The sequence below is a fragment of the Schistocerca piceifrons genome, chromosome 4 (genome assembly GCF_021461385.2).
Source record: "Schistocerca piceifrons isolate TAMUIC-IGC-003096 chromosome 4, iqSchPice1.1, whole genome shotgun sequence".
NCBI classification, from domain to species: Eukaryota; Metazoa; Arthropoda; class Insecta; order Orthoptera; family Acrididae; genus Schistocerca; species Schistocerca piceifrons.
Genome location: NC_060141.1, coordinates 261,724,148 through 261,730,368, shown reverse-complemented (window position 1 = coordinate 261,730,368; position 6,221 = coordinate 261,724,148). Strand labels below are relative to the sequence as shown.

At 37.2% G+C, this 6,221-nt stretch overlaps 1 long non-coding RNA gene across 1 annotated transcript; it reads left to right on the top strand.

Moving 5' to 3' along the window:
• Positions 1-403: 403 nt before the first annotated feature.
• LOC124795267 lies at positions 404-1,100 on the top strand. Its single transcript, XR_007016669.1, has 3 exons — positions 404-591; positions 714-820; positions 905-1,100. It is a non-coding gene; the product is annotated as an uncharacterized LOC124795267 (long non-coding RNA).
• Positions 1,101-6,221: the final 5,121 nt, after the last annotated feature.

Here is a 6,221-nt window from a genome sequence, read left to right as displayed (position 1 = left end):
ACGCGAACCCTGTTGACATGCGCCGGTTACAGAGTCCAGTAATGCCTTCGTAATGCGTAAATCTATTCCATTAAAATTTCTGGACGTGAGTGAGGAAAACTGAAAATATTTTACATGTCTTTTTGCAGGATCTGAATTTCCCAAACGCTATTTCCTTTGACACATATTAAAGCATATGTAACTTAAGGTGGAATTGAGTACCACCACAGTCTAACATGTTAGACTGTGGTACCACTTTCTGTTGTGTATCGATTACTATATCCGTGTGCAACAAAACTGTTGACCATGTTTGTTAAAATGAAAAAGAAACATTACCGCTTTAAAGTCATAAGCAGAAGAATGACAATAGGTACTACTGCCCTGTTACAATGTGGCAACTCCAACACGGTTATAGATCATATATATATGGAAGTCAACCTTAACGTCTTTGCCGTTGAATTTGTGTGTGCTGTGTGACCGTATGTGTGAACAACCGCGAAGTTATCGATTGATCATTGCACACAGTTTTCCGAAATAGCGAAGTGGGAAGGCGTTTCAGTACATCTGTGTTTCGCTAGTGGAGTTTCGTGCCGCATATCTGCAACTTGAAAGGTGGGTCCCGATTGTATACCTGCGTTTATAAGAAGGGTTCTTTTTCTTTTGCCCACAATGTCACGTAAAAAGTTTTTCTTTAGGGAGTTCTTTTGTAAATTTAATTAATTTATCCGTTTTAGCTCAAAGTTGTTTCTCGATTCTGTTATTTACACGTTCGTCATGAGCGCCATCGGTGGTAATGATGAAATGGTAACGAGTAGACTGAAAGCCTTAACAGATAAGCTTGGTGAGTAACCTCTAGTACTTCGAAAGTAACATGTGTCAGTAGGCAAATTTGAGATACGTAACAAAATTTCTAAATCTCTTACAGAAGAAATGGATGCAAATTTATTGAGAGTTAAGAGGGAATATAAAGAATTTCTGGAACTTAACAGGACTGTTTGCAGTTATATTCAAGCCTCCATCAGAAGTGTCAGCTACGATGAAGACAATCCTGACACACGAAACACTGGGAGTCAGCTACGATGAAGAAAATCCTGACACACGAAACGCTGGAAGTTAATAAAACAGAATTTTGTTGCATTTCGTTGGTATTATCAGTTCTGAATTTGTGCACACTCAGCGGCAAGCAATGTATCGAGATGTTCAAAAATTAAAATTTGTTTCCGATACCTCAGTAATTGCTTCTACATCAGGTTCTTTATTTGGGATGTCGTTTTATTTGTGAAATGACATTAATTACGGTTAACAGTGTGGTGATAATGCAATTTCTGTAGAGGTATGTAAGTAATTCCAGGCCTTGTTGTCTTTCATGTGTAAACGAAAAGTTGATTGTGACTGCGACATGCAACGTGCACGAAAATGTTTCCATGTTTGTTCCAGTGCAGCCTGATGAAGACAGTTCCATAAGTAGAGAAGCATAATTGCAATACTGTATGTTAATGGATGGAAGAGGTGAAATATCCACAACATGTGTGATGGTCTCTGTACTTTAAGTTGGCTTTGATATGAGGCTGTTAAAGTAGGCTTAGCTTACAAGCTGATAGATCTTGCACATATACTTATTCAAATTTCATTGGATATACTTGTTAATATGCAGCTTACAGCTTTTAGTGAGTTTGAGTATATGTGATTTTTATTGTGAAGGTGTCTGCTTTGCTTTATATTAGTGTCAAGAAGTTGCATGTAATGAGACTGAAATAAAAATATATGGACACAATTGTTTGTTGCATAATGCTGACTTTTTTCACGTTATTCCTTCACAGAGAAACCAAAACGAGTCTAAAATGATGTTCTGATAATAGAATAACCAAATAAATGAAAAAAAATGGCGTTTCATGTGATGAATATGTGCCTTAGGATAATCTTACTGTCAGTGAATTTGCTCGTAGATTTGATGCATCTTGTGGAAAAACAAATTTTTCTTCTTTTATCTGGACATGGGTCTCTGAAGTAACAGCACAAGTGCTTTTTTTATTTATTATTTTTTTTAGCACATGTGGTTTTGTGTTTTGCAAAACAGTTGTGATTTTTTTCAGTTTCATTTGTGCTTGTTACAAGTTTCACTTTAAAAATTGCAGTTTTTCATGGTGAAGATTATGAGGAAACAAAAAAAGACAAACTGTGTAAGAAAAATGTAGAGAATCATAGCATGTGGTAACAAGAAAGGAAATAAACTGATGCTGTAACTCCATTGGATTAATTGTCTGGTATAATGAAGTACTGTATCAGTTACATCACTTTCATTATGACAATTTCAGAACCTCCTAAAATCCTAGTGCCTGGAAAGTAGATAGTGGAAAGTTCATTTGTGTATGTATGTATAGTTTTAAGAGTGTATTGGATAAGTTGACGAAATAAAATATGTACAGTTGTTGAAATGAACATAATACATTCACTTAGAGTTTATCGGAATATTTAGACTTAGGTATGTAAATTTCACTGACTCTGCTTGCGTTAAACAGACCTTGACTGTGCTAGTGTGTACACCATTGGTCATTAAAAACTGTGACACCAGATAGGGAAGTAAATAATGATACGTTACTTATTGTATGTATGCTGTGTAGCAGTAACAATACTTGGTGATTAATTTCTTAGATACTTTAGGGGTATACAGGGTGTGAAATTGAGTGCTCAGAGCTGCCATCTTAGGCAGCAACAATGGATGTGACCCAAACTTGGCACTCTGTCGAATTGAGCTTGGGTGACATCAGTTCTACGACAGAGTTGATGGTCATAGTTTGTGGCAAGTGGTGAAGTTCCAGAGGATTGCAATGGGTGAGAGCTCTGGAAAACATGCTGTCTGTAAAGTAACACTTTCAGTTTGTCTTAGGGCACCATGTTGGAAGATGGCAGGGAGACCTCAAAGATAGGGCACACTTACTGACCGTAACATGTCATAAATGTAATTGCTGCTGTTCAAATTATGTGATACACAAAGCGGAAGGGATAATTGTGTGCTCAGTGGCACAACATGTCATCACGTCAGGTGCTGGGTTTGAAATGAAGATGACAAATGCAGTCGGGCAGCATTTTCTCATGGAGTTTCTTCTCATGGACACGACCATTGTGGTGCTGTACATAGGGGCGGAACTTGCCTGAAAAAATGACATGGTGTGCAGTGTTGTCATTGCTTGCCTCTCTGCTGCTGTGTTGAGAGTATGTAATCAACACTTCCATGGAAGAACATTTTCTTCCTCAGTACAATCGACACAATGTAACTGCACTCTTCAATTTTCACAAGGCACTTCTAGTTAAACATTGTTAAGTCAATGTTCATGTATGGTTGATCACCGTTATAAAAACTAGTTAGACACAATTAAATGAAAACAAATGAGCAAATTTGCTTCTGTTTGTTTTGTGTAGAATTACACCAAGAATTAAAGTAATTGGTATGATGGAAATAACATATTCTGTTTTTGTTCTGTATTGACATTGTCATTACAGTACCTACACTGAATTTAAAAGTGGCAAAATATGCTTAAAATTAAGTTCTTAACTTTTGTTTGTTCAAATCTCATAAGTGAAAATTGAAATTCACTTTGATATCATGCCGGGTAGTTCTTTTCTTTGACAAATAAAAGATGGCTTCAGAAGGGTTCTTAGTCATGAAGCAGTATGCAGTAAAATATTTGGATGTGGAAGAGTAAATTTATGGTATCGTCCCTGTTAGGCTGTCTGATAATAGGTATGATAGTTCAGTCAGAGGGTATTGAAAGGTTCTCCAGTACTGCTGATAAGATAATCTGTAAAATCCAGATGTTTCCCAGTGGTTATATGTGCTCTTTCCTATGTACTACTTGCAGAATTGGACATTGGTCACAACTTGCAAAATTCATGTATTGTGCAATGCACTAAAAGAAAGCCAATTTCTTATAGGCCTGTAATTCAATACGCATTCACAGTAGATAGCTTCCAGCAGATTCCTTCATTTGAGATCTACACTGCTGACATTCCATTGTCAGAGCTGTCTTTACAGCAGATCGGGAGGCAACAGTGTTACATAGAGCATCTTTATGCGGTACTGGAATGCTATGACATGGATACCATCAGTGTAATTTGAATCTATTACCTGAACATGTTGACAGTGCAACTCTTTTTCATGTGAGTGTGTTCACAAATTGGATGTAACAGTACTTTTAGTTTCTTATGTGTTGTACTGTGGCGTTGCCAGATAAGTTTTTGCTACTCGTGACACGTTTAGTGCAAGCTAGTCAGTAAGCTTCTTTGGAAAAGCCTGGATACGTTGCAGAATGTCTTAGCTCCAATGTAGGGAGTTTTTCAGAATAAACCTTTTAGTTAACAGTAGTGTATATGGTGAAATGAAACTTTCTGACATGTTAAACTCTTGTTACACACTAGAAGTTAAATCCGACAACTATTATGGATGATGCTAAATAGGTCAGTGTGTTCCATAAGACTGGAGAATAGCATAGGTGATAACAGATTCGCATAAATCTTTCACAATGGGTTTGCAGTATGTAAACCACATTGATAACATTTTGTTGTAGAAAAATTGCACAACACACCTTGTACCTGATGTTTCTGGAGTCAACCCATTTTTTTATTTGTGTACCAATGTACTTCTGCAGACTACTGCAGTGAAAAACTTGACTGTTCTTATTTCTTCATAAAATCCAGAATGATGTAGATACAGCTGTCTTTGCTGACTTTGGCCAAGTCTTTGCATCATTCCAGCGCTGCCAGTCAATTACAATATATTCGCTTACAGGATGCTGAACTAAGTACGTAAGCATTAGAAAGAAATTGTTGTCCACAGTGCAGATAGTCTACGTCCACGGAAGAGTAATTGGACTGATGCTATTTAGAGTAGTAGACTGTGTAAATAACTCTAGTATCATTGTGCCTTGACTGTCGTGCAGAGGGATGACATTAACAGTACGTATTGTAAAATGTCACTGTATTTGTAGATTAAAGAAGTGAGCTATTTATGTTCATTGAACGTTTTATGATGATTCTATAGAAGCGTCATTCTGTCCAATTTTTCAAAAGTTTCCCACTTTTCCCTATCTGATTTTTGTTTAAATTTACTGTGGATAAAGATATACCATAGAACTGAACTTACACAAAATTTGAGCTCGTAATACGCACTATGTTGGAAACTGTGATCCTACATTTGGGAAGCTCTTTGACAAGGGTGCGGCAAAGGTGAGCAAACCCCAATGTTTGAACCTTTCTTAATACAGGGGAACAGGAACTTCTTGTTTTCAGATCGTACACAACTTTTTGTCTGAAGCAGAAAAACAGTGCGTAGCAGTGTGTAAAACACTTTCTGAGCCAGCATAATGATTCAGAGTACCCCAAGAAACCTGCAGAGGAAAGCATTCAAATTTTTTGGCCTTCTTTGGGGTCAGATGGGTCTGGAAGGGAAAAAAATCCAGAAGACATAAAATTAGGCACATACATTAACAGCACCTTGGGCAAGACTGTTATCAGTATATCTTCCTGCCTTACACTTTTGTGGATTGCACTCAATCAGCTACATCATATGCCAAAAATAAAACTGCAGAAAGTGAGCCAACTTAAGGTGCAAGTATTGCAAACAGGTCTCTTCAGAAGTTATCCTTTCCAGCACCACTGGAAAGAACACACTTTTCTGCACTAGAAACATCTTTTTCTCTTTTAAGAGTTGATTCAGCAAAGGGGTGGAAAGTATGGTAGAGTTTCACCAAAAATTATGTGCAGCATGCTACCATCACAAGATTGTACAGCTTGTTAAATGCACAGTGATAGGTCAAGTTACAGTGGTGATTGGTAAACTGATGTAAAGAAATAGAAGACGAAAGAAAACTACAAGAAAAATGATTTTCAAACACCCATATTTCAGTTGGAACTCGCGAAAACACCAATTTTTGGTAATGGATTTGAACCACATTCAAGTTGGTTGGGTTTCAAGTGATACAACTTCATTGGTCGCCTCTGTTTATCAGTAAACTGACATTAATGTGGCTTTATGTCAGTTTTAAGCTTTATTCCCGGACGATACACAGCCTGCATCTACTGCAGTCGCTGGTGGATTGGCAACATAAAAGGGTTGGAAATTTAATAGTGGCAACTATTTATTTACAGCTCACACAAAAAAGGTATGTGGTTCAAAGTTTTACTGAGCATCAAAGTAGTCACCAGCATTGTATATAACCTGTTGCCAGCGATTTGGAAGTCGTAGG